Source organism: Podarcis liolepis, assembly GCF_965112155.1.
Source record: "Podarcis liolepis genome assembly, chromosome: 2".
NCBI classification, from domain to species: Eukaryota; Metazoa; Chordata; class Lepidosauria; order Squamata; family Lacertidae; genus Podarcis; species Podarcis liolepis.
In genome coordinates this window covers 65,773,765-65,786,424 of record NC_139555.1, presented here as the reverse complement: position 1 = coordinate 65,786,424, position 12,660 = coordinate 65,773,765, and the positions used below count along the sequence as shown (strand labels likewise).

At 42.6% G+C, this 12,660-nt stretch overlaps 1 protein-coding gene across 1 annotated transcript in view; it reads right to left on the bottom strand.

Annotated features, from left to right (window-relative positions):
* The window catches only part of SGCD (sarcoglycan delta), a 398,371-nt gene extending 386,451 nt beyond the window's left edge, over window positions 1–11,920 (bottom strand). The window contains exon 1 of the mRNA XM_083488523.1: window positions 11,171–11,920. The gene's annotated coding sequence lies outside the window, so the exon portion shown is untranslated. The remainder of the gene's footprint in view (window positions 1–11,170) is intronic.
* Between the last annotated feature and the right edge of the window lie 740 nt (window positions 11,921–12,660).

The window sequence follows — 12,660 nt, the reverse complement described above, 5'->3', positions numbered from 1 at the left end:
CATGCGCTGGATTATGGAGAAAGCTAGAGTGTTCCAGAAAGACATCTACTTCTGCTTCATTGACTATGCAAAAGCCTTTGACTGTGTCGACCACAGCAAACTATGACAAGTTCTTAAAGAAATGGGAGTGCCTGATCACCTCATCTGTCTCCTGAGAAATCTCTGTGTGGGACAAGGAGCTACAGTTAGAACTGGATATGGAACAACTGATTGATTCAAAATTGGGAAAGGAGTACTCCTGTCAGTGGAAGCCCAGTCGGGGTCCAAGCCAGAGTCTATCTGATGCAAATTCTTCACAACTGCCTTATTTTCAAGCAATCGGTACAATACTTTTTGAAATTAAGGAATTCTGTTTCTCCCCTCAAAGCAACACACACAACATATTAATACAAAGCATGTATTTTAATTTTCTCACAGAAATGAAAGCACCAGGTCACCAGGTAGAAACATAGTATAAGTGACAGTGTTGCTTTAAATTATTTCTCCCTTCCTCTGCTAATTTCCACTAAAGCCTCCAAGATACACATTCCTTCTAAGCTATGATGATATCATTAGATGTCAGTGGTTTTTATTTCAGAAGTATCTTTTTTTTCCAGAAGAGAGGAGAAAGAGATTCTCAAAAAGCTTGTTATTTCTAACATGAAACGAAGGCAAAATCACTTTGAGGTTTAGGCTATGTGTAAAATTAAAGCTTGTAACAGCATGTGGGGCTTCATGCCACATTGCTGATATTGGCCCTGATTCTCATTAATAAGATATAAGAGAAAGACTAGTTTGGGCAGATGACTCTCAAAGTAATCTCACTGATTTTTAATATCTAATAAAATGAAATGAATAAAAACCATGTGTGGGGTGGGAAATTATGTAATACACATAGCAGGTGGTACCAGGACTTGCAATCACATCTTCAACAAACATAATTCTGTGGCAATTAATTACTCTAGTCCCAAGCCTTTACCAATGAACCTGAATAGCAGAGAAGATTGCAACAGCCAAATGTTCACTAGGCCCTTGAAAGGTCAATTTATGGTGCACATCTGTGTCTTCAAATTTATGAAGAGATTGTTTTCTCATGCAAACATTGTGCTTTACAATTAACAATGTGGTTTCCTGATGAGAGAATCTCATGGCACTCTATCATTAAATACATATGTTGCACATCCATTTCAATGTCCTACAATATTGCAATTAACAATATCATTTAAACGTCTACATAAACTTTTGCATAAAAGAGTGCACAGTTTAGCTCAGACAGTCATAGCTTGATTGCAGAGATATATAAATGAGATTAGATAATGGTCATTCCTGTATCATTCCTGCAATATGGTCCATATTAATCATCTTATTTTATATTCAAAAGAAAGTTTTGACTTTCCAGCTGGATACACATTTTTCCACATTGATCTTTACCATGAGACCATGCTATATGACTAACCTTGGAGCTAAATCTTCTCCAAGCCCTGACAATGTTAACAAGGATGAGAATTTCATTCCAATCCTAGTGGCCTGTCCTAAAACACAACTTGGACCAGGAAAACAAGGTTTAAGTGACACACTGCAGCTTTGCACAGACTTGAATTTCACCAGAGGACTGAATATGCAAGGAGCTGATTTCACTTCAATATCACACAGAAAAGCCAACTTTGAAATCCCTTGTACCTTATTTTCCGAATTAGGCAAAGCCTTTCATACCTGGTTTTACAGATTTTCCTACTGTATGAAGTGTTGTCACAATTTTTTTTTTTTACTGTACATATAAAGGCTACAGTTTTCAGAATGAAGCTTTAAGTCTTATTTTTGGTAGCAAGCCTCAATTGAAAAGCTTGAATGAAAAACATTTTCCCATGCATGTCTTTCAAAGACTTCAGAAATTATTGGAGTGGGACAGAGTTTTATGAAATGCTTTTTATCAGGAAACGAGTCCACAGCTCAAAGCATTTCTCTTTTAATTAACTCTTAGCCAAACAAAGTTTACAGGAATGCCTATTCATCCTATACATTCCACTGTGCTTCAAACAGCAGTGGCTGCAGCCCTCAACAGCCATAATTTTAACTCTCATTATTTCATTATCCAGCAGTGAATAAACCCAACCCATTATGGTGGTGTGTCTCTTGCCATTATAATCAGTTGGATATGATAGCTGTTTGCTTCTAACAAGGGAGTATCAAATATGCAAAGGGCATTTCTTTAACAACAGCAGCAAACCTATGAACAAATTTTGCACTTTTATTTAAGGAATGTGGAGTTTGAAAAGAAGTAGAGAAAAGTATTGTGTGTTCCATTATTACTTATGAAGGGAATTAAAAATATTTTCAACTGCTGCACAATCTTTATCAAACATTGTGTGTTTGCCCTAGTTCGGGGGGGGGGGGTGAAGATGAAAAGCAGAGTGAAATCGACAGTTATTGTGATAAGGATTCCTTGACATTTTGAGAAGAGCTTGACTTCTACCTTCCCCTTAGAACACATTCAATTTTCTATAAAAATTTAAAATACCACTTTCATTTATTTGTATTCACTTTCATTAACTTACAAAGCAAAATCACAGCAAAAGATTGCCACATTTTTGTTCCTTTCCACTTAACCTGTGTTCCTTCTTCTGCAGCCAACACTAAAAAGCCGGTCTTGGGCTCCACTCAGCCTTTGGTGGCATATTATAATTCCACAGACAGTTGGGCCCTGTTTTTCCATCGGAACACAACACTTGTAGTTATGAGCCTCTTGACTTTGTCACTCTGGGGCATGCCAGTGAGTTGGCGGGCTGGGATCAAAGTAAAAGGTAAAGGTAAAGGACCCCTGAGAGTTAGTCCAGTCGCAGACGACTCCAGGGTTGCGGCACTCATCTCGCTGGCGTTTGTCCGCAGAGTTTTTCCGGGTCATGTGGCCAGCATGACTAAGCCGCTTCTGGTGAAACCAGAGCGGCGCACAGAAACGCTGTTTACCTTCCCGCTGGAGCAGTACCTATTTATCTACTTGCACTTTTTGGTGTGCTTTCGAACTGCTAGGTTGGCAGGAACTGGGACCAAGCAATGGGAGCTCACCCTGTTGCGGGGATTCGAACTGCCAACCTTCTGATCAACAAGCCCAAGAGGCTCAGTGGTTTAGACCACAGCGCCACCCGGGTCCCTGGGATCAAAGTAGTGTTCCTATAATTTGGCAGCTCTAGGGAAAAAATGACCTTCGCCCTCAAAGCCATTGAGCACTTTGATTCATTTTTATTATTACACCCAATTTTTATATATAATTTAAAGTCAAATAAAGTCTGTTTGGAAAGTCTGTTTGGAAAGTCAAATAAAATAATTGGGGGGGGCATGGGATTTTTTGTTTGCTAAAAGGGGGCATGGGTTTTTAAAAGTTGAGAAACACTGCCCCGTGCCATCAGACATGTACTTGGACATGACCTCTCTACCATTGTAATGTTAAAACTGACCATCTTAACATTTTTTCAACATTTAAATGAACCACAAAAGGTTTAGACTGCAAGAGTTTCCAAATGTCAGTTATCACAATAAAAATAATGTATTATTTGCTAGTTACTTTGAGCCTGCAAGAGTAGCGATGTCAAGCATTTCTATTTATTCCTAAAATAAGAATTTAACCATTTTCAATTTCCTCATAAATCAAAGTTTGCCATCAATACTGCCTAAAGTAACATGTCAATAACTTTCGGGGTGAGGTGGGGGACACAAGACAGCTTGTCAGTTACTATTTTAATAATGCTAGAATAAGTGTTTTTCATCTTAAAACTGAGCCCTGTTAAAGCTTGCTGTCTTTTCAGGGTTTTGTTACCAGCTACCCATGGCATATAAGAACTAGTGACATACACATTCCTCCCAGCAGTCACAATAAGTTGATTATGATGAAGGAGGAACTTTTCTTCTACAGAAAGTGCACCCAGTCACTTAGCATTTTAGTACACAAACAATTTAGTCTTGATCATGTGACGGGCAGAGGCTGATCCTCCAAACTATATGCACTCTCATTCTACCCATGACTTTCCTCCCCATTTCCAGTTTAATATTAGCCACAGTTTGCCTCGCTTGGCAGACTGTGAAAAGAACTTGCCCTTCAACAAAGATTTTTTTTTAAAAAAAATCAAGCCATGGTTTCCATTTCTGGTTAGGAGGGTAAGCACTAAATGCAGCCTGCCAATTTGGACTGAAGGTAAACTATGGCTATTGCTCAACAGGGAGCAGAAAGTGCAACCACTCAGGGGAAAAAGAAGCACGACGATACTTCATGGTTTGGGAGAATCAAGACTTCCAAGCAAGCCCATGGCTCACGAGGCATTTCTACACAAGTCAAAGTACAACATACTATCAATTAAATATTATAGAGAATAATTATTGAACTTCCTGAATTGACAAACATGAAAAAACCACGAAGTCACAAGAATAACCTCTATAATGGAAATTGAGCAATTTGCAGTCTTAAGAATATAAGAACCCTGTTGGATCATGCCAGAAGCCCATCTAATCAAATATCCTGTTATCAAAGTAGCTACTGTAATCAGATACCCCAAACCTCTTACATGCAAAATGTGAGTTGTACCACTGAGCTGTTAAATTTATGTTTAATATACAAAAAATGCAATGTTTGAATGCATTGCATTTAAAATGTTATGCAAAGCGGTTTGCATTAGGCAAACTGTCTCTAGGTAAATGCAGCAAGGAGAGGCTGGAATATGCTAATTGATGACTTATCCCAGAAACCCAAACAGTTCTCTCTTCTGGAAGGTGAAACCTGAGAACCTAGCTCTAAGTCAGCCCTTAAAGCTCAGTGATGATGAACAAGCAAGTTGCTTAGGATCTCCCTCTGGAGCTGGAGAAAGGAAAGTTTATTGACCTGTGTTAAGGACTAAAAAGAAGTCTGAATCACATTGCTTGTTTGTTATAAACAGCAATGTGTTACAAATAAATAAAGAATTAAAATTAATTTAAAAAGTAATTAATTTCAAAGTAACTATTTTAAGACTATTTCCAGTAAAGCTTTGAAACTCATTCTTGTGGTGGAGAGCAAATGGATTTCTACTTACCACAAGGTCCAGAACAGGGATTCCCTTTGCAGCAACTCTTAAGATGAGCTACAGTATTTTATATGTATCCCTAAGTTATAGCGAAGCAACACTTCCTTCCCACTAGTTATTGCAGATAACTTTGTAAGCTTTCATAGTCAACTTTATCCCTTCAAATAAGGAAAGTAACACTCTTTCAATCATTCTGTCTATGCAAGAATTCTTGTTTTTCAGATGATACAATACCTGACACCACCATTGTGAACCAAGGGGGTGCTGGGGGGAGGAGATGGGGAAAGCCCCATTGCACAGGTGGAAGTCCTTGCACAGGACTTCTACTGATGAGGGTGGACAGGTGAATCCCACCCACCTACACTAAACATTTTGAGATAATTTAAAAAATTGAAATTGATTGTAAAAACAATCACATAAATAACAATCAAAATCATTAGGTGTGGGTTTTTCGTAGGGGCCTCTGAGTATAGATCCAGGATGTTCTGAAAAAAGCATGACATGTGGACAATTTTCAAGTTATCTCTTTCCTTTGTTTTCCAAAATGCACTAGTATACTATTTGGAAATATGGTTGATCCATGAGCAAAATGAGAATGTATTCTTTCAGTCCCAAATCTGAAGTTCAAGTCATTAACATATGAAAACCAAAATGGAGAAGATAGAACTGAGAATATGTCTGTTGAATGTTGTTGTGTTACATTTTAAAAATCAATTGACATATTAGATACAAAGTTTATTTGTATGCCAACTTTTCTTGGTAAATCACACCCAAAGCAACTCCTGGTAAATTATAAGAGCAACATTCCAATACCATTCATTAACACTTCAAAATATATTGGCAAAATATCAACATCGGACCAATATTTCAACAGATGCATGAAAACATTTCATGTTAATAAATTCAGTGTTACACTAAGGCAAGGAGTAAAACCTACACAAATCTGGAGTAGATTCCCTAAGATGGTTGGGTGGCTCCTTGTGGTGACTCCTGTAGCCATGCTAGTGCCAAATGTATTGCTCTGATTTCCTTTGGACCATATCAGCAAGGCTGGGGGTTGGCAGGTCTTGTCATCTGGGCAGCCCAGGACCTCCATACACACTGCCCAGACTTGCACCTCAGGAAGGTCACTTCAGTGCTGCTAATGCAGCGGTTTGACTCCACGAACACCCCAGATGCACTCCATTGTCTTTTGAAAAAGACAGACATGCCAACAACACTAAGGCTAGACAATCCACTAACAATTCATACTAAAGCTCAGCAAAATAAAATAAAATACTGAGACTGAATCTAGACACACAGCAAAGTAATACATTAATAAGAATGCAGTATGGAGCAAAAAGATAAAATCTCATTTCTAGCACTTCATTTTGAACAATTCAGTAAAGTTTAAATAAGTCCAACAATCAAGCCATCAAAAGCCTCTCATTCCAATGAATTCAAAATTGCACTAAATATTAAACAGCCTACTCACAAAGCACATTAATAGAGCTGAACAATAAAATACAACCACCTGTCCAGAATTAGCAGCAAAAAACCTTCAGCTGTAGCCCCTCACACAAGCCACATTAAACCATGCTAACTCCAAAGCACAGGCACAGCTGTTATCTCTCTGAAGATGAAGCCTCACCAGGGTCCTACTCTGGTTCAAAAAAAGATATCTCTATATGAGGCATTTCAATAAAACCTACGCACCACCTCTGGGAAGAGACCCTCATCTTACCTTCTTCCATATCCTAAGCCAAGCACAGGCAAACTCAGCCCTCCAGATGTTTTGGGACTACAACTCCCACCATCCCTGAACACTGGTTCTGTTAGCTAGGGATGCTGGGAGTTGTAGTCCCAAAACTGGAGGGCCAGGTTTGCCTATGCCTGTCCTAAGCTATGAGTGCTGATCCTTCAGGCCATGGACGAAATTAGATCTGACGTAGGTGCCAATTCGGTTCATTAGTTGCTTTACCCCAAACTGTAAATGCTTTTGCATCACTGGCTCCTGCAAAATTGTTGGGGTTTTCTTTACACTGGATCACCTGTCAGCAATATGACAGCTTGTGACTTGCTGGTCAGCAGCCCTACCCAGTCAAAATGGCTCGCGTGGGATGTCAGGATTCAGCCCACAAGCCAGAGCCTCTTCTCATCCTAAACCACAAAAAAGAGGGGACCCTCACCATTGTGTAATGTATGATGAAAACAGTATGATGTGTAAACAGAAAACTGAAAAAAATGTATAAACAAAAAGCCTGGGGAACAATGCAGCACTTAAATGGGTCCTGTAACACAATATATATCAATCACACCTCAATTATCTATATGGACCTTGAGCTTTCATAACTGAAGTGATTAAAGGCCCATATTCTCAGAAAAAGTGGAAAGGCTGAAGAAAGAGAACAAATTCCTATAGGATTTACAACCAAATGTTCCTAGGTCCTAATTGGTATTCTAAGGATATGAGTTTTGAATATGCTCAATATCAACCCCTGCTATCCTAAATTCTGCGGTATCTGACTAATCAGTTAATTTGTAACAGCACAATAATCTACATGTCTACTCTGAAGTAAATCCCACTGAATTTAATCCCACTTAATCCCACTGGATTACATGGGCATATGACCGCAGCCTAAATCATTTTTCTGAGATTTAAGACCTTGTTGCTGCCAATACAGCTTGCTGTCTGTTGTATGTCATTCTCTACTTTAGAACGACTCATCTAAAGGTTGCCCAGCATCCAACAGGATTTAAACTTGGCTAGAAATGGATGAAGAGTTGTGTCCTCAGCTAGTTTGTTGAGCCAGTATTCAGAGAGCACCATTATTTTCCAGATCAAACAGAGTGTGCTGTGATTAAACATCCTCTGAGAAGATATTTCAGGATGCAGCAAATCAAAACGAACATGCACAAAATCAGCATGCCCAAATCGAGATTGAAAAAAGCCTCAGTATGCATGCCTCCTGGGGGGAAAAATGGCTGCATGAATCAGCTCTCAGGCATGATCATTTGCTTGTATAATGGAAAGCGTAGCCGAGGATTAATATTCACAGATGTAAAGCAGAATTTAGTCCATTTCTTTTTGCCATACTATATCATAAACACCACATTGCACTGGGCAAGGAAAACATTTCACAAAAACTTCCCTAAACATTTATGACTAGCCAGTCTTCAAGTGAACCCAATGATAGCTTAAACATTTAACTTTTTCAGCTATGTCAACAGAAGTAGCCTTCGACACAGAGTGTGCTATTGCCACTCTGATTGCAACAGCCTAAAGTCGCAGAATGTTTGGGAAAGAGATGATAGGAGATTGGGTAGTGAAAATGCTTCTGCAGCATTCATTCAGTTCTGCAATCTATGTCTGATTATTGGTAAGGATTCCTCCAAATCCTCCCATCAATGCTGCTACATGGGCAATGTGTCACTGCACCCAGGAAGGCACCACTGTTCCGCTGGAACTATAACTATGTCTGCATTCTAAACATAATTATTTAGAAGTATATGCAGCTGAATTCAGTGGGAGTTCACAGCAAACATGCACAATACATAATCAATGAAGCCAAAACAAAAGTGATCAGTTACAATAATAAGTATCTTCAACGTCTAAGGCTGTGATCTTATGCACAACTATTTTTATATAAACCATACTGAGTAAACATTAGAACAATCAAGGATAGGGCTACAACACATTTTAAATCAAATATATAATGCTTTCTAAAATTGTGAACGAATGCCCAAGTCCTCATTCCAAAAGCAAAGGGCTTTTCAAGAACTGAGCCTGAAGAAAACATAGGTGTTTGAGGCAAAAGGAAAAAAGATGAGTTAGCCAACTTCTCCTTCAGCCACACTACTACAAAAATGAAAAAGATAAACCACTCCTTTGCATTTTGACTTCAAAGTCAACTGAACACTTTACTTGCCAATAGTATTTTACTCATGATTTCATCCAAAGATCCATCAGGGTGTAAAGTTGTGAAATAGAGCCAAGATCCTTTGTTGACAAACGCAGTATAAGTTCTGAAACTTAGTGAGTAGTTAAAAGACCATGAGCATCAGGGAAGAACAAAGCAGAAAACCTAAAGCCTTACCACTCACACCATCCAGGTCAGAAAGTGGGGGCAGTTGTTTTATTTTTTGCAATGCCAGCTCTTGTCCAAGAAATATGTCAGCTTTGGGTCCAACAGATCCATTGGCAGCCCTGCTGCACCCACAACCCCACAATCCCTGTTATGCTCTTTTGGTTGGGGGGGCAGGGGGCTATGACGGAACAGCACTGGCAGTAGTGTGTGCTCTATCACAGTTCCGGCAGGTACAGTGAGAGCCTTCACGGCGGCAGAGCCCACCCTCCCTACTTGCACAACATGGCACAGGAACACTCCCACCTTATTCTTAAGCCCTCCAGTAGCACAAATCAGGGGTTAGGATTGCTCTATTAACCAAATACAATGGTCATGGGCTGAAGAATTAACACAAAACCAGCATGAATGGTGCTTCCTTCACAGAGCACTGCCAAGACTCTTTGAAGGGAAAGTGTGCAACAAGATTTCTACACTTGTTACAACTTTTTGGAGAAAACAAATCATTTACTCCACAAGAGTACCACTATTATTCCAATAATCGTCTCTGCTGCCTGGGTATGGTGCTGACATTCTACTTTCTAAGCCACTTGGCATGATTTCACCAAAACAATTCAACATAGATCTTGCCATGCCTTAAAATGACAGACAACGGCTGAAATACAAAGCAAAAATCCAGAAATGCTAGAATAGAATGAGCTGACCTGAGCATATTTATACTTAAGCCCTAAATGTTTTGAGATTTTGATTTACAAATCAGTATTTTGTATCATTTCCCCCTTCTTTACTATGTTACTCTACCAAAACAAAACCAACAACAATAAAGAAAAGACTATAACACACTTTCTTGGTGTTACATTTCACATGCAATCTTCTTGGATCAACTACAACTTCAGCAGGACATCAGAAAATTATTAGGTGTGTTATCAAAAAAGGGTCAGCAATTCAGAGTTCTACAATTCATGGTTGAGAGATTTTATGACTGAAAGGCTATTATTTTCCAAGAATGGTTACTGCTGCGGCATAACATTGTTCTGAAAGCAAGAAAACACACACACACATACACTTATGAAACCCCCTGTCTGCAATCTAGTTCCATCCCTTCAATCTAAAGGGCAGCTTGGCTGCCCCAAAGTTTGTGTCACCCTTCCAAGACAATTAAAGAGATTCAACTGAGTGTTTTCTGTTTCACAGCAGTGCACCATCAGAAATGTGGCATCTATAGACAGCACATATATGAGCACAACTAAAAAGATAGGCAAGTCACGCTTTTCTATTTGCCTCTGCTAAGATTCAGCCTGAATCTATGACACTTCTCAACCAGGCACACTACTGGAAAGGAAGCTCTTTGCTCATCTGTCAAAAAAAAATAAAAAAAATCCACTTGTTGATGGGTAGCAACTAGAAACACTGCCTGAATCTGTTCACCTGGATTAGCCTTTTCAAATTAAAAAGGGGAAAGGCACCTGTGTCAAGAGTTCCCTTACTCTGGTAGTGATGTGATAGTTTTGATTTGCTCACCAATGCAATGACCTCTCTTTCAGACCATGGACTTGTTGTACTCATACTATACATGTAGCTTTTTACTTCTGCTGTTGATACTGTCATCTAAACCCAGGACGACTGTTTACAAACTCCTCTAAGGGGAGAAATGGGGAATAAGGCTTGCTGGAAAATGCCTTTGGATGACGTTCGCCACAGAGAATTACAACATCCCATCAGTGCTCATGAGAGACTCGCTTCTCCCTCTTGGAATGCAAATAGGAAGCCACACACTCCAGCACGCGCACGCACACACAGACACACACGGCTTTAGGAACCGCCTGGTAGAGCAGGAAGACAGTTTTTGCTCTCTTTCATGGTACCCACCACGCCAGAATGTGCCAAGCGGAGAGTCACTGCAAACCCCAAGAAACTTAGTACAACTGGACAGCAGCAACACGATGGATGCACAAGGACCTGTGTGTATGCGTTTGTAGAGTGTGTGTCATTTACTACAGGGGGTTCAGGGGAAAATAGGGAGAGCCTTGTATCCCTCCTCCTCCCCCAACTTCCTCCCATGCAAGGCGAGGTACTCACCCCACCCCTGTGGTTCGAGGCTCTGCCAGCTCCAGCCGATCCCCTCTGAAAGCATCCAGGACGGAGCAAAACGTGCACTCCTTTCTTGGCCGGCGCTCTGGAGCAAACACGAGTTCAGCAGCTCCAACTCCAGCCGGCGGTGGCGGGTAATTCCATTGGAACGGAGGGTAGGTGGGGGGAGGTGAGGGGGAAAGGAAAGAAAGAGAAAGCGAGCCAGACTCCTCCGAGCCGGTTAGGAGATCATGGTGCCTCCTGCTGTGGAGCCAGCACCGCCGGACAGCAGCTGACGAAGCCGGGGCAGCCAAGCCTGGCCAGCACTCGCCTCGCCAAGTCCCGGCGGGAGAAGTCCTCAGGCGCGCGCAGGACGGGGCATCCTCTCCGGGCCGGGTGCGGCATACACGGAACTCCCCCGCTCTCCCTCCGCCGGCACCCTGCCTCAGCTCAGCAGCGCGTGCCGGACTCAGCCGGATCCTGCCGCCTCCCTGCGCGGCGAAGCATTGCGCCGCAGAGCGCACATCCACCAGCTGCCGCCGCCGCCGCCGCCTGGCCGGCTTATCTGTGAGGAAAGGCAAGGCAGGGGAGATTCCCGCTCGCCTCACCACCGAGCCTCCCGCCGCCGCCGCCTCACTTCGGTGCTGCCAGGCTTCTCCCTCGTGCTGCGCGCCCTCCCCTGCCGGCGCTTCCAGTGCTCTCTCCTCGCTTCGTGCTCGCGGGGTTCCTGGCGAAGCTCAGCGTTGGCAGCGGCGGCTTGAACGCCAAGCTCGCCTCAGCAGCGGCGGCGGCAGCAACAGAAGAGCCTCCTCGGAGCCTCCCACGTGCCGCGTCTTCCGCGTGTGTGTGTGTGTGTTGGCGCGCGCGCCAACGGGCCAAGGAATAGCAAGGGGAGGGGCGGCGCAGGGTGTTTTCTCTCGCGCGCGCCTGCTCTCTGCCTCACGCTGTGGAACCGGGACTTTCCCTCGCTGCCAACTCCAGGAATCCCGCTTCGCCAATTGAGCCTTTCGTAGCAGTAAAGCAGCTGAGGAAAGACAGAGCGGCGCGGCCCTCGAGCTGCAAGATGTTGAGGGCAGGAGCGAAGCGCTACCTCTCCGTAGCGCGCGCGCACTCGCGCGCGTAGGGAACACCTGGCGACAGTGGCGTAGCGTGGGGGGTGCAGGGGGGGCCGGACGCACCGGGCGCAACATCTGGGGGGGGGGCGGGCGCGCTTGCACTCGCAGCTCTAAAATCCACGGGTTAGGGGGCGCAAATTACTTGCCTTGCCCCGGGTGCTGACAACCCACGCTACGCCACTGCCTGGCGAGCCCCCTTTTTTCTCTCAAACTAATCTCGCGCGCGCTCACCGGCCCGAGTGGAAGCTGAGGCAAGGATTTCCTCATAAAATAAAGCAAAATAAAATAACACAAGCACGGGATATGGTAGCGCTTGACTAAGTTTACCTCAGCGTACTTACCAGCCCAGCTTTTGCCATTTTAAATGTTAGTCTAACTTTTTTT